Below are 24,903 nucleotides of genomic sequence, written 5' to 3' on the forward strand. Positions count from 1 at the left end.
CAGTCTCAAAATTGCCAACATATAGATAAATGCATTTGGCTCATTTGTAATCTTGTTAAATGACAGGCCAGGTGTGGCTGTTGAGCCAACAAAAGAAAAGAGCTATTCAGCACAAAATTTTAATTAACTTTGTGTCAATCTTCATTCCCACAACCGAAATTAAATGCATTTATTTGCTCCAAAAATATTGCTTAACCATTTACTAATCTTACCTGCAATCCTCTTGCAAATTCCTTAACAGATCTGCCCATTTTTACAATTCATTAATCAGAGATACTATAACATCATCCCAGCATTCTTATAAGATGCATTATAAGATCCTACCTAGGTAGGATCTTTCCACAAGAGCCAACGTTGATGCTGAAATTCAGCATCTCCTGAGCTCTGTGAGTGCGGCTTTCTGCCGATTGAAGTGCAGAATGTTTGAGGACTGGGACATTCGCAGGGAAACCAAAATGCTTGTTTACAAAGCTATTGTGCTACGAACCTTACTATATGTTTGTGAAACATGGACCACTTATAAACGCCATCTCCAACTTCTCAAAAGATTCCATCAACGGTGCCTCCGAAAAATTTTACACATCACTTGGGAAGACAGGTGAACTAATATCAGTGTACTGGATAAAGCAATGATCACCAGTGTTGAAGCAATGATTCTTCAACATCAACTTCGTTGGACTGGTCATGTTGTACAGATGCCTAATGATCGTTTTCCAAAGCAACTACTCTATTCCAAACTTAAAAATGGAAAGCGTAATGCTGGTGGTCAACAAAAGAGGTTCAAAGACTGTCTCAAAGCAAATCTAAAAAAAAAATGTAGTATAAACACTGACAACTGGGAAACACTGGCTTGCGAGCGCTCCAGTTGGAGAACAGCCTTTACCAAAGGTCTCATGTGCTTTGAAGACACTAGAACTCAGGACACAAGGGAGAACTGTGCTAAGAGGAAGGCACGCTTGGCAAATCCACACCGTGATCAACTCCTGCCCGGAAACCAATGTCCCCACTGTGGAAGGATGTGTGGATCCAGAATTGGCCTCCACAGTCACTTATGGACTCATTGTTAAAATCGCGTTTATGGAAGACAATCTTACTCGGCTACGAGTGATCGCCAAAGAAGAAGAAGAAGATAAGATGCATTCCTGCATAAACAGTAATGTTGTAACAGCTTTGTTATTCAGAGTCTTGATCTAATGACTATATTTAAGGAACAATGGTGTGTCCTTTTCGTTTCAGAATGTTCTTTGGACCAGTGCCAGGGTGTTTGGGTCTTACAGATTCAGGTGATATAGGGAATGCAGAGGAGTTAAGGAATCATTGAAAACTATATCCATCTCCATTCTAATACAGTGGTACCTCAGGTTACATCCGCTTCAGGTTACATACGCTTCAGGTTACAGACTCTGCTAACCCAGAAATAGTGCTTCAGGTTAAGAACTGTGCTTCAGGATGAGAACAGAAATCATGCTCCGGCAGCACGGCGGCAGCAGGAGGCCCCATTAACTAAAGTGGTGCTTCAGGTTAAGAACAGTTTCAGGTTAAGTACTGACCTACGGAATGAATTAAGTACTTATCCCGAGGTACCACTGTAATGGATGTCTTCCATCCCCATGATAACACTATCACACACCACTTATTTGTGTGCGTTTTCATGGTTTTTATAATAAATTAATTCCACCGCACTGAGACCAACTCATAGTTCTTCTGAATCCTCAGTCCTGCCAGTCGGGAGGATTTTACAGCCACAAACAGCCTGTGTTTATAACCGGCAGGCCATGGTTCTTAAAAAAAACAGCCAACCAGCCCACATTCTGATGGAATAAATGGCAGAATTTTCAAAATGATAGAACTGTGTCTGTTGTGGTGGAGACAGGAGGAGTCTTTGGTGAGGTCTGCTCAGCCTATGACAAAACAGCTGGGCAGACTTACTGCCAACACATCCATCTTGAATATCTATCAGCTCCTTCAGAAACCATTTCACAGTCTCAGATATGTTTCCATAGTGGAGATAAGGCAATGAACATATTCATTTCATGTTAAAGATCATTTCGATAGTTTTGTGTGTGTGTATGTGTCTTGACCATTCTTCAAATGCCTGTATATTTTGAGAGTATCTCAGAGAGAGATTGGATGTTTAACAAGTAAAGTTAGAGGAAACCACAAGCAGCCTTCCTGTCAAATGTCCAAAGCTCACACCTATTCCCCGAAGGCACATTTGTGGGTTCTCTCAGCGTATGGAAACCATACATGTCTACTTGGGAAACTGAAGAACTGATGTTGGGTTTGGTCTCCCTTGCAAGGTTATGGCTTCAACCCAAGTCAGAGGAGGTCATGGATAGCGCAACAACTTTGACTTCCTGACCATTTTCAGTGAATGATCTGCAGAATCATAAAACTGTAAAGTTGGAAGTGACCTGGAAGGTCTTCTAGCCAACCTCTTGCAATGCAGGAATCTCAGCTCAATCATACACCACAGCTGGCCACCCAAACTCTGCTTAAAAACCTTCAAGGAAGGATAAAAATTCATGAGTGTTTCATTCTGTTTAAGGACAGTGCAAGAAACAGCTGACTTGTCAGTAGTTACCTAGGTCTTCTCTCCACCCACCCCCTTTCTTTTTTTGAAGATACAGAAACATTTGCTTGTCTGTATTCTGCAGGGACCTTGCCTGTTCTCCAAAATATCTCAAAGATCATAGACAGAGGCTCTGAGTTTACATCTGCAAGCTCCTTGCAACAGGCCCTCGAGATCTAAATTCTAGCTAGGTGTTCCTTTACTACCTATTTTCCTATCTTGGGCAGCAGCTCCCTCCTTGCATCACTGATTCTGTTATCACCAGGTTGGGCACTGCTTTCCTTTGAGAGTGAAGACAGAGGCATAGATCTCCAATCCTTTGATCACAAAGGAGGGAATTCACAGTTTGCTGATAATTCAAGGCTTGGCAGTGCAAGCTGGCACAATTTCTTAAGATGGTTGTGGGCCTTTGGAATTGTAATTGACCCCCACACACTCTCATTCATGAAATGAAGGTGAATAACAAAACGTTCAAACAGTAATTAATAATTTAAATTGCTGCATTCACACAAACCATTACCTTCATTAATATTAAATGGCATTGTTCACTTGGCAAAGGCAATTCTTCTGTAAATATAGAAACTAGGTAATTATCACTTTGGATTATTTGTTTGCAAGGTCAACAATGTACAGTAAACGTAAGCCACAGAATAGAAAATGAAAATCCCCTTTGAAGTAAAGAGAAGAGTTGTAGGGAACAATTCTTTTAAAAAACCCAAAGAAACCTATCAAATTAGAAACATATGGAACTTGTTTGGTATATGCTCTAAATCAATGGTTTCACACTGTGTTCCCAGAATCTGTAGGAAGCTTAGCAGGGGTTCCTCAAAGAGAAGATTAGTAATGACTGATAAACTTCTCTGAAAGACAGCTTGCTTCTGTCTCCTGATCCTCTAATGCGATGGGAAGGAGTGTGGCACAGGAAACCACTGGATGAATTCCAAGGTATAATGACATCTAGTTGGGTGACTGACAGTGACACCCAATTGGTTTGGACAGGTTTCCATGTGAATTGAATTTGCACCCTCCAGAATCTTCCACAGCACACAGGGGGTTCCTTCATAGACAAGGCAACATTGGGAGGTTTCCTTAGAGGTAGAAAGTTAGAAAAGGAATGTTCTAAATAAATAAATACAGATGTGGCTATTGCAAGATGGGAAGAAAACCTTTATAAATTAGTCAACTAAATCGCTGTATGTGACTCAGGTAGCAAATCCTCAAAATTCATGGAATGCTTCTTGCTTTGGAGAAGCTGATTTGCAGCAGAGAAGGGTGGAAGAGAAAATTATGCATGCAAACATGAGCTTAAGGCATGTATGGAAAAACTATTTGTTTTCATCTTTAGAATTTATTAGTTTTTTTTCTTATTTATTTGAATTGCATTAGTTCATTTGGTTCTGTCATGGTTTTCAATGGAAGACCCAGTCAGCCTTCCACTGCCTGTAATGTTGATGTTTTCCATTCATGTGACTTGAAATTTGCAGGAATTCTGCTTCATTTCATAGAAAGAGAACAAATAATCTCATTTTATAGGTGGTTTGTAAAAATACACAGACACACTCTAATTGTGATTTCAAACCAAGCAGAGATTTCCTCCACTTTGTCAATTTCACTACTCTCTCATTCTTCTCTTTTCCTGTGACTTATCCATAAAGTAAGTATTGGTGTTCTAGCCTATTTCTGCAGTGCAAAGCAATGGGTGCTATCCAACTAACAAGCCACATCAGTGCAAACATTTCCACTTGCACAATGAAAGTTTCCTCTTTTCTCCCACATGTGAGCCCCGTGCTCCCCCTAAATCTGTTCTGGAGAGTTGGAGCAACCCTTAGAACACATTTAGGGAGTATGTGGGGGAAGGAGAGAGGGACATCCGATTGTACGAGTAGACATCATTGTGCTGACAGGATGTGTCTAACAATGCAAGCAAGTCAGAATGAGTGAACTTATGCATGAACAAATTTTCATTTATATTTATTTGATCAAATTACAGTCATACCTCATGTTACATTTGCTTCATGTTACATTCTTTCAGGTTACGTCTAGCGGCGACCCAGAAGTACCGGAAAGGGTTACTTCTGGGTTTTGCCACTCACGCATGCGCACAAGTGCCAAATCACAACCCGCGCGTGTGCAGATGCGCCGCTGTGGGTTGCACTCTTTTCATGTTGTGAACGGGCCTCCAGAACGGATCCCGTTTGCAACCAGAGGTACCACTGTAGAAACAAATAAACAAATGAGCAAGTTTGTTTCATTTTACATTCAATTTTTAATAAATTCTGAAGCCGGAGGAGGAAGTTGATGGTGGTTTCAGGGTAAACAGGTGGCAGAAAAAGTATCAAACCCTTCCCTGTTTGCCTTCTACTATTCAAGTATCAGGGACTGGGCAGAGGAGGAATGGTGTAGACTGCCTCCCCTGCCTGACCTTTCCAGAGAAGGAGGAGACAATTCAGAATTATAAAGGAGTTTGAGGGAGGTCACAGCTCAGAAGGGAAAAGCTGGGAAGTAATGGAAGAGGAGGAGGAGGAGGAGGAGGAGGAGGAGGAGGAGAGACAGTTGACAGACTCAGTGTCTTTAGAAAGCATTCCAGACCCCGCTTCTCCTAGAACTGGCAGGCCTTGAAAGTAGGAGAGCAAAGAGTTCAAGGGCAAAAGCACTTTTCAGCACCCGTAGTGATGACATGAGGAAGTGGGAGAGACAGAGGGGATGTGGTTTCACTCAGAGCAACACAATTACTAATTTCTTAGCCTCTCTCTGTGAATATTGAGTAAATAGCATTGGTAAGAACTTTCCTTGTCTTATCTGTTCCTGGCAACCTACCGTGGGGGGTTGGATTCTCTGATGCCTGGCATCAAAGGAGAAGCCCTTACAGTGGTACCTTGGGTTACATACGCTTCAGGTTACATACACTTCAGGTTACAGACACCACTAACCCAGAAATATTACCTCAGGTTAAGAACTTTCCTTCAGGATGAGAATAGAAACCGTACTCCGGTGGCGTGGTGGCAGCGGGAGGCCCTATTAGCTAAAGTGGTGCTTCAGGTTAAGAACAATTTCAGGTTAAGAACGGACCTCCAGAACGAATTAAGTTCTTAACCCGAGGTACCACTGTACTTACTAACTACCCCCTGCTTTGCCTCTTTATTTGACTTTTACAGTTCCACAATACACAATAGACATTTAGAAGTCCAATCAATTAAGTCATATCGAAGACATCCACAACTACTGCTTCATTTGATTTTTGTTGAGTCCAACACAACAAAAATGATAAACACCCCCCACTGCCACCTCCCTCCCACATATCTGGGTACGTTTATACACAATTGCATTATAATGTCTAGTTTATCCCTGAGGCGTGGCAGTTGGCTGGTGAGGATTCAGATCACTACATCCTGGAAATCAGGACTGAACCTGACGTGGCAAATTACAGACTTCCCATTCGTTGCCTTAGGCAAAGGCATTCAAAGGACTGGCCACTACACCAAAACAATCATTCTATATTCCTTCACAATGTCAGCCACCACTAGGAATGAGCAGAACCTGCTTGCTCAGATTATTAATTAATCTCATTATAGTAATTAATTACAAAGTGATGTGTCCATGCTGACTGAGCGGGTTTGGGGCCTGGAATTTAGACTTTTTGTGCTCTGTTGCTCAAGGCCATCACAAGGTGGGAAACTGTCATGAGGATACTCCTTGACAGGAATTAAAACTGAAGTAGTTGAGTTCCGCGTCTTCTTTTTACAGACGGGTTACCTGTATATGGCATTAATATTCCCACAATGGCTGCATCATTTTACCTCATACTCCATAGACAGTTGTGCTTCTAAATAATGCATTCCAAACATAGCTCAGGATTCCTTTCTTTGTAGAAGTTGTTAAAAGGATAAAATAAAACAGTTCTTTGTGAGCTATTCTAACCCAGAGATGGGGAACCTGTGGCCTTCCAGCAGACCCTTTTTCCAGGGACAGTCCCAGATTTACAGAAGCCATCCCAGTTTCTGATTTGATCCCAGAATGTCCTGCTTTTCTTTAGGACGTCCCTATTTTCATCAGAGAAATGGAGTGCATGGAATTATGCGACCCCTGAGCCAAGGAGATAAGTAACTATACAACTTAAAAAAACATCTGAAGGCAGCCCTGTATAGGGAAGTTTTTTAATGTTTAATTTGTTATTATGTTTTTATATATGTTGGAAGCTGCCCAGAGTGGCTGGGGAAATCCAATTGGATGGGTGGGGTATAATTATTATCATTGTCCCAATTTTTTAATGGGGAAATGTTGGAGGGCATGTTTCCAGATGTTGTTTGATGCCAACTCCCATCATGCCCAACCAGCATGACCAACTGTGAAGGAAGATGGGAGCTGTAGTCGAGCAACATCTGGAAGGGCACAGATTCCCCACCCCTGCTCTCATCTCATATCCCATTCCCAAATGCACTTGCTCAGAAGTAAGTCCCGCTGCATTCAATGCGATTTATTCACAAGTAATTGCATATTGTGGATTTTGGCCATTGACCATACACAAGGCAGCTATAGTGGTTTGTGGACTTACTTCCAAGCAAACATAAATAGAGTTAGGCTGTACGAATCAGGCAATGTCCATTCCTTATGCTTATGTCCACAGCCTCTAACCCTTTTGCTAGCACTGACTCCAATATTGACTCTAATTTTAATTTCATTAGTTTGAATGTTGTCTTGTGGTTTGGGCTGGAGGTTTTTTTGTGCTGCTTTGGACTCTTCTGGTGGTTCCTGTTGGCTTTCCATGCTTTTTACACATCTTTTATTTGCCATTTTAGGCACCTCTAAATAAATCTCTGCAAAATTAAATAAAACTATCTTTATTGTTTCTGGATCCGAGCACAAAAAAAACCCAAGGAGAAATAGATCTATCTATCTAATTCCGCTCTTCAACAGTTAGAACAGTTCAGATGCTCCAGGGTAAGAAAAAGTTAACCCCAGACCGTAACAAAGAGCAAATCTTTATTGCAAGGAGCTTTATCATTTTATTTGGCCAGAGGGCTTAGATGAGCCCTTATCTGTCCTGATAGAAGGAACATTCAACTCTGCTTGTAATATATGTATTATTCATATCAGTAGCTGATCCAATTTGTCACTGGAATTTACCTGCCACTCCTCCCCATACTGGGATCGTTGCCTGAGCTCTATTCAACATATTAGGAGATTTGTTGCTGCAACAGGGGTATGGTCTAGCCAGGGGGAAGCCCATAAATCACTAGATTTACAGATTATAAACGTACAGCATTTCTTAAATCTACCTTTGATATATGAGTCTCTCTGTCTCTCCCCCCTTCTTCCTGCTTATGGCTATACTTAAGAACAACACCTGCACGGTGTCTTCTGTCCAATGGCCATTTCTCCATTTTCATGGATAGACCACAGACCACAGTTTTACCTGAACCACCATTAATCGAAGGTCCTTGAAAATCTAATTCCAGTGCCAAGCTGTGGAACATGTTAAGCAAGCACAGAACAGAGACACTTTGGAGATGTGCAGAGACTATTGGCATTATTTTGCACAATCGTCCAGTTACTTCTGAACAGGCATCCTGAAGACTGCACTGCACAGGTTTATTATAGTGGAGTAAGTTCAGCTAAGTCCCTCCATTGGTGTCAACATTACCATAATAACGTAGTTAATATTAGTACCAACTTTTCATGCAGATTCAATTCCTGGCACCTCTAGGAAAGATTCCTGTTTGCTGCCAGTCAGTGAAGACCAGGGACGGGGGAATCTCTAGCCCAAAAGCCTTGATGCATACCCTTCCAGGGACAGTCCCAGAATTATGAAAGCCATCCTAGCTTCTGATTTGATCCTCGAATGTACCTATTTCCCCCGCCAGTGCTGCCGCCACTCAGCTCAGGAAAGAGGATGAGCCAGCAGTTGTCCTGAGTGGCAGTTCTGTGGCGGCATCCTACTTTGGGCAGCTTGTAGCAGACAGCAACTGAGCATAGCTGTCAACGTTTCCCTTTTTTAAAGGGAAATTCTCTTATTCTGATGAGTATTCCTCACAAGAAAAGGGAAAAGTTGACAGCTATGCATCTGAGGAAGAGGAGAGGCTGCCACTGCGAGGCCCAGTCCCACGTCTTGCACTGACTCTGACGGGCAAGAGAAATTACAGATATGGGATATGGAAAAATCATGGATGGAGAGTTGGAAATTTACGGCTTGCGAGGCGATAAAGGACAATTTGATAAGGATGTTTTACGGGTGGTATTTAACACCAACCAAAATATGTAAAATGTATAAAACAAAATCAAATTTATGTTGGAGGTGTAACCAAGTAGAGGGGACACTCCTACATATGTGGTGGACTTGTGATAAAAATTTAAGGCTTTTGGGATGTGGTATAAAGGTAAAGGGGATGCAGGTGGCGCTGTGGGTAAAACCTCAGCGCCTACGACTTGCCGATCGCATGGTCGGCGGTTTGAATCCCCGCGGCGGGGTGCGCTCCTGTCGTTCGGACCCAGCACCTGCCAACCTAGCAGTTCGAAAGCACCACCGGGTGCAAGTAGATAAATAGGGACTGCTTACCAGCGGGAAGGTAAACGGCGTTCCGTGTGCTGCGCTGGCTCGCCAGATGCAGCTTGTCACGCTGACCACGTGACCTGGAAGTGTCTGCGGACAGCGCTGGCTCCCGGCCTATAGAGTGAGATGAGCGCACAACCCTAGAGTCTGTCAAGACTGGCCCGTACGGGCAGGGGTACCTTTACCTTTTACCTTTATAAAGGTAAAGGGATCCCTGACCGTAAAGCCTAGTCGTGGATGACCCTGGGGTTGTGGCACTCATCTCACTTTACTGGCCGAGGAAGCCGGCATTTGTCCGCAGACAGTTTTTCCGGGTCATGTGGCCAGCATGACTAAGCCGATTCTGGTGAAACCAGAGCAGCACACGGAAACGCAATTTACCATCCCGCCAGAGTGGTACCTATTTATCTACTTTATCTATCTTATTTATTATTTATTATTATTATTATCTACTTGCAACTTTGACGTGCTTTCGAACTGCTAGGTTGGCAGGATGGGATATGGTATATGAAGGGCTAAAGAAACTGTTTAAACAAAACTTTGTTAAGAAAACAGAAGCTTTTTTCAGTGGGGATATTAGATACGGATATAGCCAGAGAAAATAAGAAAATATTTATTTACACTACAGTGGCTGTGAGAACCCTAATTGGAGGTCTCCCCCCCCCCATGCAAATTAAAGTAGTGGGGAGAACAGGTGGGGGCACTAGGAGGAAAGGAAACGATGTACAAACGAGGGGCACCAGCTTTCTCCCCTTTCACATGGTGGCTTGGATCCAAGCCACTGTATCTCTTATATCTATGAATGCAGCACAAATAACACTATATCTTCATATATTTGAGACTCAGAGGGGTAGGGGAAAATGTTAGGTGACAGAATATCCAAGTTTCTGGAAAACCTAGAAAGCACAGCAGTGTTCGTTTTAGAAATTAAACTGTTCACTGCAACAGAAGGTTTATCATGACTGTTTATGGAGTAGGCCAAGACGACAATAATGTAGAAGTTACAGAGTTTTAGTAAGGTCAGTAATCAAAAAGTAATTATTCTATGTAGTGTTGTGTTAACACAGGCCATGGAGAGAGCCCATTTTTTATTGGCTACCGATAATTTTAGCCTCGAGATCCAAAGTATTCTATATAAGTGGCAGACTAATAGCAAGACTTGACTAAGTAAGCTCATTGCGACCTGCTAATAAACAATGCATGCTGGCAGAATTCCAAAAAGGCTTTTATTTGCTAATCATAAACCACTGTCTTACAATTTCAGCTGCTTGCAGAATATATATATATACTGTATATATGTGTGTAGTGTGATTCATTGAACAAGCTGGTTGCAATAATACTGGGGCAAAGTTCATGTTGACCTTCAAGGAAAGCCGAAAGCTCCCACTTTATATTGATTGTGGTTTGATCCTGAAAGCACTTACACTCCCAGGCTTCAAATTGAAATAGGGCAGGACTTGTGCTGCCAGAGGGTTTTTTATATATATTATGAACATTTTTGCTAGTGCAAGAGGCAAATCACTTCTATATATCAAATCACAACCTATATATTTTTAGTTTAGGATCCAGTTATTTGAATAATTGAAGACGAGTACTTGATTTTGATCTTCAGACATCATACTTGTCAAAATGCAGAAGACATCGCTATTTTAAGAAGCAGTTCTGAGGATTGCCCTTCCTTGTTTTTTCTTTTCTCTTTTTGGAACAGATTTCTGGTACAATGTGTCACTGGGCCACTTTTCAAGTCAACTTCTTTCCTTCCCACTTTTTGTCACAGAAACATAAATTTGTCCAGGTGTTCTGTGTTTGAGACTAAAACCTGACCTCCATCTCAAAGCTGCTCCTTTTCAGTCTTAGCTTGCTGAAATGTCAGTGTTATTATTCTTGCACCTCAGTTGTTGAATTGATAAAGAAGGGGTTTAGATAGTTCTCCCACCTACCTTGAGCTTTCTGTTTCTTAGAACAGAACCCACTCTGGCGGTCTGCGGCACCATTCACATAACAAGAAATACCATATAGAGAGCTCAATATTTTCAAAAGTAGGGGGTCCGTGGTTTGGATTTTGACAAAACATGGGGAACCACTGGTCTACAGTTTGGAGGGCTGGAGAATGTGATCTCTGAATGAGACGGCCATATTTTGGACAGGTTATTTTAGACGGTTACACAATATTTCTTGTTCTCTTCCTGGCATGGGCGTAGCCAAGGGGGTTAAGGAGGGGCAACCGTCCCCTTAAATCAATAAAATCTATAATAATACATAGTGAACTGAGGTTCTGCCCCCCCCCCAACAAAAGGCCTGCCCCCCTAACAAAAATCCCAGCTATGCCCATGCTTCCTGGTCATACTGTACGACCATCTGGACTTGCTCACTTTCCCAGTTTTGAGCTGACAAACCTAACAAGTTGTTTCAAGAGAAAAGGTTATTGTGAATGTAGTATACAAACCATAAAGATGTGTCGGGTGTGTGTGTGTGTGTTGGTATTGTTTTGGTTTTGGTTTATTATGTATTCTGTGTTACCATTTTGTGTTTTTATGTTGTGAACCACCCTGTGCTCTTTGGATGAAGGGCAGTATACAAATTTAAGAAGTACAGTGGTACCTCAGGTTACATACGCTTCAGGTTACAGACTCCGCTAACCCAGAAATAGTGCTTCAGGTTAAGAACATTGCTTCAGGATGAGAACAGAAACCGTGGTCCGGCGGCGCGGTGGCAGCAGGAGGCCCCATTAGCTAAAGTGGTGCTTCAGGTTAAGAACAGTTTCAGGTTAAGTACGGACCTCCAGAACGAATTAAGTACTTAACCCAAGGTACCACTGTAATACTAATAAAGATTTCCTTAAATTTGAGACCTCCCCTTCCTAACTGCTAATGGAGAGTTCCAATGATGTGAAATATACGGCACGTGCTCATTCACTGCACTTGAGATGTTTCCATCTGACTTAGCCCAAGATTTTTAAACATTCTTGTGAATCAAAGCCAAAGAAGGAGCAGTTGATTTGATTTGTATTTTAATATTACGAAATAGCTGCCATTTGAAAAACATTCTGCAACAATGTGCCTGAGATTAATTTGCAAAAAGTACACATTTTTGAATATCTAAAAATAGTGTTGCCAAGCAACAAGGCAGAAATATGAAAGTATCTCACTCAGAGGAAGTAAACCACTTGTACCTTCTAAAAGCATATGCAGATGAATTCTGTCCTATAAAGCTGAGAGTCATTTCCGAGGTCTCTCCCCACCCCCCACCCCCAGCATGTAATTTTCAACTAGGATTCATGGTTTAGGCCCTTGAAAGCCTTTTCATTTGTGAAATACTTGTTATATCTGTCATGAATATGATTTGGAGATATTGGGAAAATGTTTGAAACAATGCCAATTTGCTTTTTATTATTCATTACACTACTGAGTGTAATGAATTAGTATTCTGCTGGGCTCCAGAGTAATATTGAACAGTAGTTTTAGAGATGTTTCCAGATCCAGTTTATTCTCTGAAGCTTAGGCCTTTGTAGACACACTATCTCCGGAGGGACAGAGTGATATTGGCAGGCCAGCAGAAATGGTAATTGTGTCGAAGAAACACAGCAAATGATGAGGTGCTCTGGTGGGAAGCTAAAAGAAAGTGCAAGGTTTAATTACAGTCTGCCGATCCACAAACTGTGAAGAAGGAGAAGCCTGTACTATGTATTTGGCATTGATTTGTGAGTCATTATTAACTTTCCAGCAGCCTCTTCAGCATTACAGTAGATAAAGCTTTGCGTAACAAAAGTGGTGCCTTTTCTTTCTTTGTACTGTTAAATGCCCCCAACAAGTCAGAAGCTAATATGAGTATTTTCCGCTGTTTTTCTATAACTGCACACACAATGGAGAGAAAGAGTTCCTAGTCCGTCTCAGAATGAACCCAGAAAGTTGCCAGGTTCTAACCTTACTGTGTTCTTAATAAAGGTTGAGCCATAACTTCTGACACCATGGAAATGCAACCTCCTTGCGTAGATGAACATATGAGATCTGGTATCACATTTTTCACAGGCTACCTAATCACACAGATAGAACTTATATGCAGATGCGGCTTGCATGCACAGACCCAGAGCCCATCACTGTGTGAAGATCAGTGGCAAGGTCTATTGCCCTCCTGCAACTTCTGCTCACAAGTTGATTTAAACAAGGCCCTTCAGCTAGCTATACAAACAAATCCTTGGGATTTTATAATCAACATAGCAAAACCTATCCCCGTCTTAATTTGCACAAATTTTTGTAAACCGCTGTGATATATTTCCATGATACAGTGGTACAGAAATAAATAGAGGTAAAAAAAATAAATAACTTTATGTTTGCTTGCCTATTTGTGTGGATTTATTTGAAATATGGTCAGCCTACAAGCCAAAGTTCTCAAAGTAGTTGACAATTCATTAAAAGCACACTTAAGTTGTCCATTATAGGACGCGGCTTCCTCCTATAGGCCGCTGCAGCTGTCACTCATCCTTTCTGGCTCTTGACAACAGATGCAAGAGGCTTAAATGCATCAGAGGCAAAACCATCTACCTAGTGCCCCGATATTCCAACTGTCCACAATGAATGGCAATGTAATCCTGTTTCAGAAGTAATTTCCCATGTGTTTGCGCCAGTTCCAACCACACAATTCACAACTCTTCTTTTTGGGGTGTTTGTGCTGCCATCATTCATTCTTTGTTAGCTTGAAAATATTTGATTCCCACCTTCCTACCTGATAATAGGCAGAGGTGGCATACCATTAAATAACTAAGGTAAAGGTAAAGGGACCCCTGACCATTAGGTCCAGTCGTGGCCGACTCTGGGGTTGCAGCACTCATCTCGCTTTATTGGCTTCCAGGTCATGTGGCCAGCATGACTAAGCCGCTTCTGGCGAACCAGAGCAGTGCACAGAAATGCCGTTTACCTTCCCGCCAGAGCGGTACCTATTTATCTACTTGCACTTTGACGTGCTTTCGAACTGCTAGGTTGGCAGGAGCAGGGACTGAGCAACGGGAGCTCACCCCGTCGCAGGGATTCGAACCGCCGACCTTCTGATCGGCAAGTCCTAGGCTCTGTGGTTTACCCACAGCGCCACCCACATCGCTTATTAATTAATTAACTAACATACACAATATACTTAAGGTTGTTTTTTTTAATTCTGTTAAGGTTGCTGCAGCCTGGAAAGGGTGGTTGCACCCCTAAATGTCCCCCCTTTTCCTGCACACAGCAAACTACATCGTTGAATTAGATACAGTTGCTAACGCGAGATTGCTGGACTAATTGAGTCCAACTCTCTGGAAGCCCAGTCGCTTTGATAGGCCTTGTGTGCAGACTCATGAAACAACTTTTCATATCCTCCAGGGAAAATGGGTGGATAAAGCCTGCCTTTCAATTATATGTTCTAAAAGCAGTTTGTTTTCTGTCTGTGTGTTTTTTCTCAAGACAGTCAGCCCTGGCCTAAAAACACTGGTGCTTTTATATCAAATGGCTGTTGGGTTCCTCATTTCCTTGATATCAGACCAAGGTCTACAGGTTAACTCTTCTCTCTGAGGAAAGACCTTTGGAAAGGCATCAAATGAGGCTCCGTTTCCCATGGAAAACATTTTTTTTTTCATATATAGGCAACAATATATCTGCAAAGATACACATAAAAAAATATCCCTGGGTGGCAAATTCACACAGCTGAGCTAGAAACCCACTTACTTGTTTGTATGGATGTGGCATTCTTGTGAGGACATGAAAGCAGGCCTTTGTAGTTGCTCTTTCTGCTGGTCGGCAGGTCTCTCTCCCCGTCTCTTCCTTGCCAGGGTTATTTCTCTAGTTTAAAGGTTCATCTGCCTTTGAGAGAACAAATACACTGCTGGAAATTAGCCAGGAGGAAACTGAACCTCAATGGAGCTCTATGTTAAAAGAGACAGACAGAGAGAGGGAGAGAAAATCTCATCCAGTGTTTCCTCCTCTGTTTCTGCCTTTTTGGAAGCAGAACTCAGGACCCAGGTGGCCTAATTCTTCCTTACACTGAGGCCCTTTTAAAACAGCTACAACTTTAAAGCTTCTTTACGTTTCCAGTTCAAACAGAGGTTTCAGTGTAAATCAGAAATGATGCTTGTTGTTTTATTCAGAATTCTCCCTTCTCTTTTCTTATCTTATTATGTTCATTATTAATACCATAACTAATTGCAAACTCAGTGCTTCTTTCTATTTACTTTTTGTTAATCTGGGATATTTCTATATATGTGGTGGTAAAAACAACCTATTCCCAACACAGTATTGATGGAGATCGCTCTCATAAAAGATACAGCAGCAGCAGCTGAGTGATGCTAGGCTTGGAGAATGTAAAAGCCCAGACCAGTGTGTGTTGGATCCATTATAAGAATCTCACTGGTGGTACAAATGAACCATTCAACTCATTTATCCAGCACAGAGATACTACCCTACCTACAAACACATAAGCTTGGCACCTTTTTTGGGCAAAATCTCTGTACTTTCTTCTTCTTCTTGCAAAGAGTAATGTAATTACACAAAAACACTATAAAATAGAACTATGTAACAAGATTTTACATGTCAATAAAACTTAACCATAAATTAAAACTAAGGATCATAACCGTGTTCTTTATTAACTGTCTGTAATTTATTCATCGTGAAGTCTAAAAATTAGCTGTTGCATTCATGCAACCTTCCATTCCCTATCTTGGAATAATGTGCAGAACAAAATGTAATCATACTTTGAGTTTTGAACTTCTCCAGATTTGCAATGCAGTTGCTAGCACAAACAAATGTACAAAAATGTATTTAAGAATGCATAGTTTGATTTTTAAATGTACCATTTAAGACAGAATCTGTTCAAAAATGCACATTTTGTGAAAAAATACATTTGAAAGCACATAATAAGTAACAATTTAATGTGAATTTTCATGCAGATTTCACTTTGAAAAATTGCAAAAATCATGTTTTTAAAAATGCAAACATGAAATGGGTCATATGTGCTCAGTAGTAGACCACGTGCTTTGAAAGCAAAATGTCCCAGCCTCCATCACTAGCATCTCCAGAAGTGGCTTGAGAGATGTTGTGCCTGAAACTCTGGAGTCAGTGTAGACTGTGAGATGTTTATGTGCCTCTTTCTGCACCTATTTATGTAATTGCACACCTCCCTGTTAACCATGTGCCATGGACTCCTGGAAAGTAGCTGAACAGCTGACTTTATTAAGCAGGCAACAAACAGAATTGGCTCTGAGCTCTGCATACACAGAAATGGAGGAAGAGGAAACACAATGTTCCATCCACTGAATGAATCATAGGAGCATGCATTCCATTGCAAACCTTCCTATTTCCAAGGGACAGTTCCACATTTACAGAAGCCATCCCATTCTCTGATTTGATCCCAGAATGTCCTGCTTTCCCTATTTTCATCAGAGAAATGTTGGAGGATATGGAGTTATGTGACTCCTGAGCCAAGGAGATAAGTAACTATACAACTTTTAGAAGACACCTGAAGGCAGCCCTGTACAGGGAAGTTTCATAATGTTTAAAATTTTGTCATGTTTTTATATATGTTGGAAGCCACCTGGAGTGGCTGGGATAACCCAGTCAGAAGGGTGGGGCATGATGATGATGATGAAATAGGACATCCCTATTTTCATCAGAGAAATGTTAGAGGTTATGCCATCTCCTTTTACACACCTTATACTGAAGTAGAAGGATCAATGGACTGTCTCAATAGAAGGCAGCTTCCTATGATCCAGATTAACATGGAAACAAGATGGAAAATCCATTGGGTTTTATAGAATAGGTAAAGGGACCCCTGACCATTAGGCCCAGTCGTGGTCGACTCTGGGGTTGCGGCGCTCATCTCACTTTATTGGCTGAGAGAGCTGGTATACAGCTTCCAGGTCATGTGGCCAGCATGACTAAGCCGCTTCTGGCGAACCAGTGCGGCTCACGGAAACACCGTTTACCTTCCCGCCTGAGTGGTACCTTTTTATCTACTTGCACTTTGACGTGCTTTCGAATTGCTAGGTTGGCAAGAGCAGGGACCGAGCAACGGGAGCTCACCCCGTCGCGGGGATTCGAACCACTGACCTTCTGCTTGGCAAGCCCTAGGCTCTGTGGTTTAACCCACAGCGCCACCCGCATCCCTTTATGAAATAGGCTTTGGCTAAGCAATGGAAACTTTGCCTGGACCTGCTTTTTCTGGTTCTAAGTGTAAGAGACAAAGCACAGAGTGATCAGTGATATGCTGAACTTAGAATAAAAATAAAAAATAGATCTACAATCTGGAAGAAAATTAGAGGCCTTCAAAGAAGACAGGCCCTGCTAAACTAAACAATGAATAGAAGGGGTGGGGGGAATCTCAAGCACAATATCCTAGCATTTCTCACAAGAATCTGATTATTAGTGTTAAGGACTCAACATTCAGAGTTATAATTAAACAGTAAGCCTCTTTTAGCAAAGGCTCTAAGATAAGCCCCAGCTTCAAATAAGAAAATGTGAGCCTGAGTAAACATCAATCAGTTTCTCCTTCGGTGCAGAGATCTGCGTTATTATTATTAACCCCAATGAATCTTTCCCTTTTGTCAAACATGGTCAGGTGGGAATGAAGGAGGCAAAATGTTAAAACTGGGACCTTAATTCTGCAATCGCGTCTTCCTCTATCTGTGCCTTGCTTTCTTTACAAAAATCATAATGCTGCTATATTCGAAATGACAGGCGTAGCATAGGCTAAAGGTAACAGCTAACCAAAAATGAAACAAAACTATCTCTCTGATAAATCACTGTTGTTTCTAAGAGAATTTCTAATATTACTTCAGGGTGTTTAAAACTATATCTGACTTTTATTTTCAGAAAAAGCAGTTCTTGTTTTCAGGCATTCAGTTGTGCCAGTGGAATAAAACTAGGGAACTTTTTAAAGGCACAGTCTTGCATATATTTAGCCATGCATAGGTTCTTTATGTTTGGGATGCTTGAAATTATATTGAAAGAGATCTAAATTGCAAACTATCCTGGGCTTTTGTAACATGTCATGGGACCAGTGCTATTTTTCTAGCCAGGACCCACCATTAATTCCTCCCTTGCTCTCTTATAATGGCAATGGTGCCCTTCTGAGAGGTGTCATAACTGAGTTCTGGCTGAAAAAAGCCCTGCCTGGGACCATTTAGCGAAGGTGGGCTATAATCATTCATTAATAAAGGAAACCATTGGGACAAATGCAGGTTGGGAACTGGCTGAAGCTTATGGCATCATCCTGACTCAACATAACCTGGCATGATCATATCATCTTGGGCCTCGTTGCAGCAATGGTAACAGTCTGGCAAGTTGACAACCACTCCTGTCAACATGCCAGTTTCAGTCTCATACTCCCAGTATTTGGACTGCTAATTTGGGACCGTTTCAAACCATTCCCAATGTGGTATCATATCTGGACCACAGCTAATTAATTTGTCCATTCATGCTCTAGAACAGAGGCCACCAAGCCTTCTGAAACATTAGGCAAATATAGGCTTTTGAGAAAGTGCTGTAGGTGCCAGTCACAAAATGTCCATACTCACTGTCATACATACTCACTGTCATACATACTCGCCACACACATGCATACATACATAATTTGTATGCCGCCTTTCCATGGTTCAAACCATGCTCAAGGCAGCTTACAACATGAAAAACATACCTAACTCCAACATAATGAAAGCAGTCACAAATAATCAGCAAAACATTAAAAATGCAGAACCAAGACGAACAATTTCCATGTAAATCACAAGCTCTAAGATCTAAAGATCTTAAACCAGATCTAAAACAAGATCTAAAGCAAAGACACAAAAATCCAACAGCAACATTCCCCCCCCCCCAACAACACCCCAGCCCAAGAGTCTGTTCAGCAGCCTCAGCTTTTGTAGCTGGAGTCAGTCAGGGCCCTTGTTATGTACTCAGTGGTCTGTGTTTGCCTGAGTTTGAGTCTGGACTAAGGATTCTGAGACCCTGTGTTCTGATTCGAAACATGATATCCAATCACAGAACATTTCAGGATTTTGGCCTCTACCATTGGACCTTAAACTCTGGGGTATGATTCGCAGCTTGAAAGTTTAGACAGCCAATCACGTTGGGAGTGGGAGTGGCCCAGGCCTTCAGAAATGTATATAAGCAGTTGCTTTGCCCCTGTTGTCCAGTTCTGTTAGTTTAATAAAGGTTCTTGCTGTTAACACTGTGTTTTCCCTCATGGCAACCCACCTACACTTCAGCTCTGCCCTCTCAGGCCAAGTGGGGAAAGGCCTGCAAGGCGGGGGGGGGGGAGTCTTCAAGGACTCACAGACACACATTCATATTTCTTCCTCTCTCACACACTCGTATATTTCACATATACACAGCTCCACATACATCTCCCCCTCACTCAGACAGAACACAACCTACCTCACTGGCTTTCTCAAATACACACCACATACTTCTCTAGGTACACACCTTGCCTTTTCTCTCACAGATACAGGCCATACATAAATATCTCCCACGCTCTTTGCCCAAGTCTATCTCTCCCTTTCTCACACAGACCACTTGGGTACACAGAGGACATGTCCAAAAAGTACATCACTCTCAATCACACACTCATAGAGAGCATATTGGATAACACACACACCCCATTCAGAAAAGCTCCTTTGTGGGCTTTTCTGTGCTTTATAAACAAAAAAAAATAATATGAGGGCCACTAGTCAGGTTGGCGATCCTTGCTCTAGAAAGAATGAGACTCATATAGGCAGTGAGATTACCTTCCAGTACATTTTATCTTACATAATCTAATTGAAAAGAGACACAACACAAATTGGTATATTAATAAAGATGCTCCAGTACAGAAGTCATGGGAAATCCTGAGTTCAGACCTAATGGTTAAAAGTGCATCTCAGCCCAACCCCCTATCAATAATCATAGCAACAGTACAACAATAAAGCACTAAATAAAAATCAACAAAATTAATTTCCCGCTGTTTAAAATGCCTGGGCAAACAAAAATGTTCTGAAACCAAGAATGCTTGGTTGCGATAAGTTTTCCATATCTACATTTCTGTGGAACCATATGAACGCTTCGCCTAATCAACAATATGTAAATACCATAAATTACTATCAACCTTAATGTTTTCCTAACATAATTTTCGCTAGGCATAGAAGATTCACTATTGCTCACCAAATTGTAAATAAGGTTTCTAGAGCTAAGAGAGATGCTGGGCCCTGAGTTATTTATTTTAATAACTAATTCATAGCTCAGTGAGTGTACTTTACTAGTCTCGCATTAACAGTTGATATGCCCCAAGTTACTTTCTTCATTTAGAAATTCCCTTAGAAAGCAGTAGCATAATATTATCGAGGGAACAATTTCTCCTGTTTCTCTGTATAAATCAGATGACACTGAATGATAGTCATTTGTAGGAGCTCCATAGATCTTCACTGTCCTTAATGGTTTTTTCATACATCCTGTCTCCTTTCGGATTCACTTTAATGGTCTATTCACAAAGTGTAAATTAGTCCTCAAAGCAACCAAAAGAGATATGTCAGGGAGGGGGGAAACTTATGCAAAATAGAAAGAGGATGGATAAATTGCTGGAGTGTAGTGTCACTCTCCCTTGTTAAATCTAAGCAGTTCCTAGGCAAATTTGAGAAATTCTCTATGTGTTATTCTTCTGGCCATCATCATCTACATGTTTTTTGGGGTTTTTTAGGGGTTGTTTGTTTTTTAATTACATGATCAGGAAACACTACAGTCACCCTGACTGGACTCATTCAAGCCTGATTATGCAATTCTATAAATTATAATACAAGAACAAGTACATATGTTGAGAACCATCCATGGTCAAGGTTCTCAGGCTGACGAAAAGGCTTTTTGAAGTTGTTACAATGTAATGCATGTAAAAATGGAAAGTTTAAAAACCAATCTCATCAGAGAGTCATTTCCATTTGTATGGTGAAATAAATAAGGCAGCAGAAGCCATTAGTTAGAAGTGGCCTCCTTAAGGTATGCTATTAAATCTGCCCTTTCCCCCTTCTTCTTAATGCCAGCAAATATCATCTTGGTTCCTGGAATATACTTCTTGGGGTTTTCCAAGTAAACCATCACTGTATCTTCTCCCCAGGTTATACCTTTGCTTTCGTTGGCTTCTGCGTAAGAGAAACCTTCAGCCTGACCAGTCTTCGGCCAAAAAGACCATGAAGGTTAGGGCCAGTCTTGTGCTTGCCTCCCTTCTCAACTGTATGGCACTGTGAACACTTCTGAACAAAGATCTTCTTGCCCTTCTCAATGTCTCCCATGGTCACTGCATGCAAAGTAGAGGAAGGGATGCAAAGCCGCCACGGCCGAAGCGCGTGCTCCCGTCAAGAGTTCCGCAGACTGAGCCCCATCATCTGCATGTTGTAACTAGTAATCCACATGTTGCAATTGTTGAGAACTAGTGATGGCAGAGAAATTTAATTCAATTGACATTTAAAGGCAAATCTACATAATTTGCACTTTCTGAAATAATTCAAGAACTGAAATTTACAAGTATAGGGAGAGTTCTTTGTGCCCCTCACAATCCCTGTTTTGGAGGATAACACACAAAGGAGAGCCCACACACCATTACAGAAGAGGTGGATTTAGGGCAGCATGCTACACTGGGTGCCAAGCCTAGGGGGTGCTGCAGGGCGGCACAACTATGAGACTGTGAATTGGGCAGAATGGAAGGGAAGGGGTGATGGGGCATCGAATTTTGGGCTCATACAGGGTGCCACTGAAATTTGAAAGACCAAAGTCCGCCCCCAATTACAGCACCCACATGTTCCTTGGCAGATTGCACAAAAGAGGCAATACACAGTATTAGGAGCCATGCGAAATTACTGTGAATGAAAGTTGTAAAAGCAATTGGAAAAGGAACAGATATTTGGGGATATATACCAACCCTTGGAGGGACGCGGGTGGCACTGTGGGTTAAACCACAGAGCCTAAGACTTGCCGATCAGAAGGTCGGCGGTTCGAATCCCCACGACAGGGTGAGCTCCCGTTGCTCAGTCCCTGCTCCTGCCAACCTAGCAGTTCGAAAACACATCAAAGTACAAGTAGATAAATAGGTACCGCTCTGGTGGGAAGGTAAACGGTGTTTCCGTGTGCTGCTCTGGTTCGCCAGAAGTGGCTTAGTCATGCTGGTCACATGACCCAGAAGCTGTACGCCGGCTCCCTTGGCCAATAAAGTGAGATGAGCGCCGCAACCCCAGAGTTGGTCACGACTGGACCTAATGGTCAGGGGTCCCTTTACCTTTACCTTTTACTAACCCTTGGAGTCCTCCCTGATATAAATGAATATAAAACATACTTCCTAATCTACAGTATTTGCACGAGAAAAATGACTGTGGAACACATTTCCTTTATATACATTTGTTGGGGGATTATTCGAATATTGGGCTTGGAGAATGAGACTACCTGCCTTAACAGTTGATGTGCTAACTAACCACTAAAGATTGGGCAACTAAATAAATATATCTATGCTACCATATTGAAACTCAGAAGGCAGAATAGCAAAAGAACACAAGAGGTCTCAGCAGGGCTGTGTCTGTGCAGGTGGACTTACTACAGAAGCATTTGCCTGATGCAATGTGACACTTTGGCCAGAGCGTCAATCAGGTGCCTTGTGCAATCAAGTCAATGGGTCCTTCCAGATGATCTGTTTATTATGCATTCATCCACATTTGCTTGCACAAGTAGTCCAGTCTTCCTTGAACCTTTGTTCTGATTGGTTTCCTGGGAGGTTATATGACAACCAGCATTCGTCCTGATTTGTTCGCAGGGTGCGCATGTCTTCCCATTAATCATTTGCTCATTCCACGCTTTTCAATCTGCAGAAGTCCTTTCTTAAATAAGGAGTGGATTTGTAGTACCAGGCTGACAAAGCACTTTAATCCACTTTAATTGCACAAACTTAAATTCCGGTGTATGCTTGAATCCCTCCTGCAAAACACTTGCAGTCTGGCGGGACTCGCTATCTTTCACACAGTGTGACTTCCAAAGTATACTAGAAAATGCTGAACTGATATATAAAGAGAACATTGGTTATTACCACAACTGTTTCCATTTCCTATTCACTCTTTTGTCTTTGATCTTCTCAAAGCCCTTTCATCTTTCTCCGTAGGATATGCCCCCCCCCTCTGCCCACCCAAGTGCTCTCATTTGAATCTGGCCTACAAACACCAGAGTCCACTTGAATTCTTCAGAAACCTTGAATCCTTTACCACCACTGCTCAAGTTAAGGAAAATATATCTTGAGGGGCAGAAAAGCAGACTACAGGGCTTTCCGCAAAAGTCTTCCACCGCACTCGCTTCAGTTTTTATTCATTTCTTCTCACCTCTACAAGAAACAACTGCATAGTGTCAACTATAATAAGATCCACTGTGGCTCAGAGTAACAGGCTCCCTCTGTTGTTCAAAGAGGGTAAGATCTGTCCTTTCAAGTCCATGAAATGTGGAGATGAGTGGTTGGGTACATATAGGAATAGAGAAGATAACCATTATAAACTGTGTTTGGTGGTTCTGACCTGGTTGAGCTTTGCTCCCACCAAACTACTTCTTTTATTGCGCACCAACTGATGTCCAAGCTGCTCATGCAGCTAATCTTCTTTTCTTTTCTTAACCCTATCAAAAAAGCTTAACTCATTTCTTGAGATTAAGAAGTGAGAAGGGAATTATTTAAAATAAAAAAAACCCCACACACAGGCAGATGTAAATACTTTACTCAATACTGATATTTATTTATTTATTAACTCCATTCCTAGGCAGATACAGTGGACTTCAAAACCACCCATAGCTGAATTTCACAAAGAAATGGATCCTCTGGAGAACTCATATCCCGCTCCCAGGCAACCCTGCCTCTGACCTCTGAGCATTTGGTTGAAAACTTTCCACAATATTCTCAACTGCGTATACAATCCAAGGACTTCAGGATTGCCAAAGTCTTTTTTTTTTTTTGCCAGGCGTATAAAGCTGAATGTGCACGTTAAATGTGTGTAAGTTGTGAGTTACAAGTATGATTAACTTCCAAAGGGCATGTATGTGGAATAAACTTGCCACAAGTTTCCACAGATTCTGCCTTGTCTTTTATTTTCAGCCTCTCTGTCTTTGAATGCCTTCCTGCCCTTTTATGAGCTCTTATATCTTTGCAGGCCTCTGTGCACCTCTATAAGGTGATATTTTCCAGCTGACCTTAGGTGCACTTTCATTCTCGAATCTTCTAAGATGGGTAGGAAGGAGACATCAGGCAGGAGATGGCTTAAGCCACTATCATCAGAGGAGTATATTTAAATCATGAGAAAGTTAAGAGTGAAATAAAGGTAAAGGTAAAGGGACCCCTGACCATTAGGTCCAGTCGCAGACAACTCTGGGGTTGTGGCACTCATCTTGCTCTATAGGCCGAGGGAGCTGGAGACAGCTTCTGGGTCATGTGGTCAGCATGACAAAGTCGCTTCTGGCGAACCAGAGCAGCGCACGGAAACGCCGTTTACCTTCCCACTGGAGCGGTACCTATTTATCTACTTGCACTTTTGACATGCTTTCGTACTGCTAGGTTGGCAGGAGCAAGGACTGAGCAACGGGAGCTCACCCCGTCACGAGGATTCAAACCGCCGACCTTCTGATCAGCAAGCCCTAGGCTCTGTGGTTTAGACCACAGCACCACCTGCGTCCCTAAGAGTGAAATAGGTTCATTCAAATTGGCTGAAGCTGTAGGGTTGTATGCGGGAGATTGATCAAGTCATCAAAATGTTGAAGGAACAGAGACTATCCACCTGGAACAGGGAGCT

General features: G+C 41.9%; 1 long non-coding RNA gene and 1 pseudogene across 2 annotated transcripts in view; both read right to left on the reverse strand.

Annotated features, from left to right (window-relative positions):
- The window catches only part of LOC309379683, a 194,985-nt gene that overhangs the window by 81,567 nt on the left and 88,515 nt on the right, over window positions 1-24,903 (reverse strand). The window contains exon 2 of the long non-coding RNA XR_014172595.1: window positions 14,813-14,947. This is a non-coding gene — a long non-coding RNA (uncharacterized lncRNA). The remainder of the gene's footprint in view (window positions 1-14,812; window positions 14,948-24,903) is intronic.
- LOC309379508 (cytochrome c pseudogene) lies at window positions 20,797-21,473 on the reverse strand (annotated as a pseudogene). The gene has a single exon. The product of its transcript is annotated as a cytochrome c pseudogene (transcript).

The sequence above is a fragment of the Podarcis melisellensis genome (assembly GCF_964234715.1).
Source record: "Podarcis melisellensis genome assembly, chromosome: 10".
In the NCBI taxonomy this organism is placed as follows: Eukaryota; Metazoa; Chordata; class Lepidosauria; order Squamata; family Lacertidae; genus Podarcis; species Podarcis melisellensis.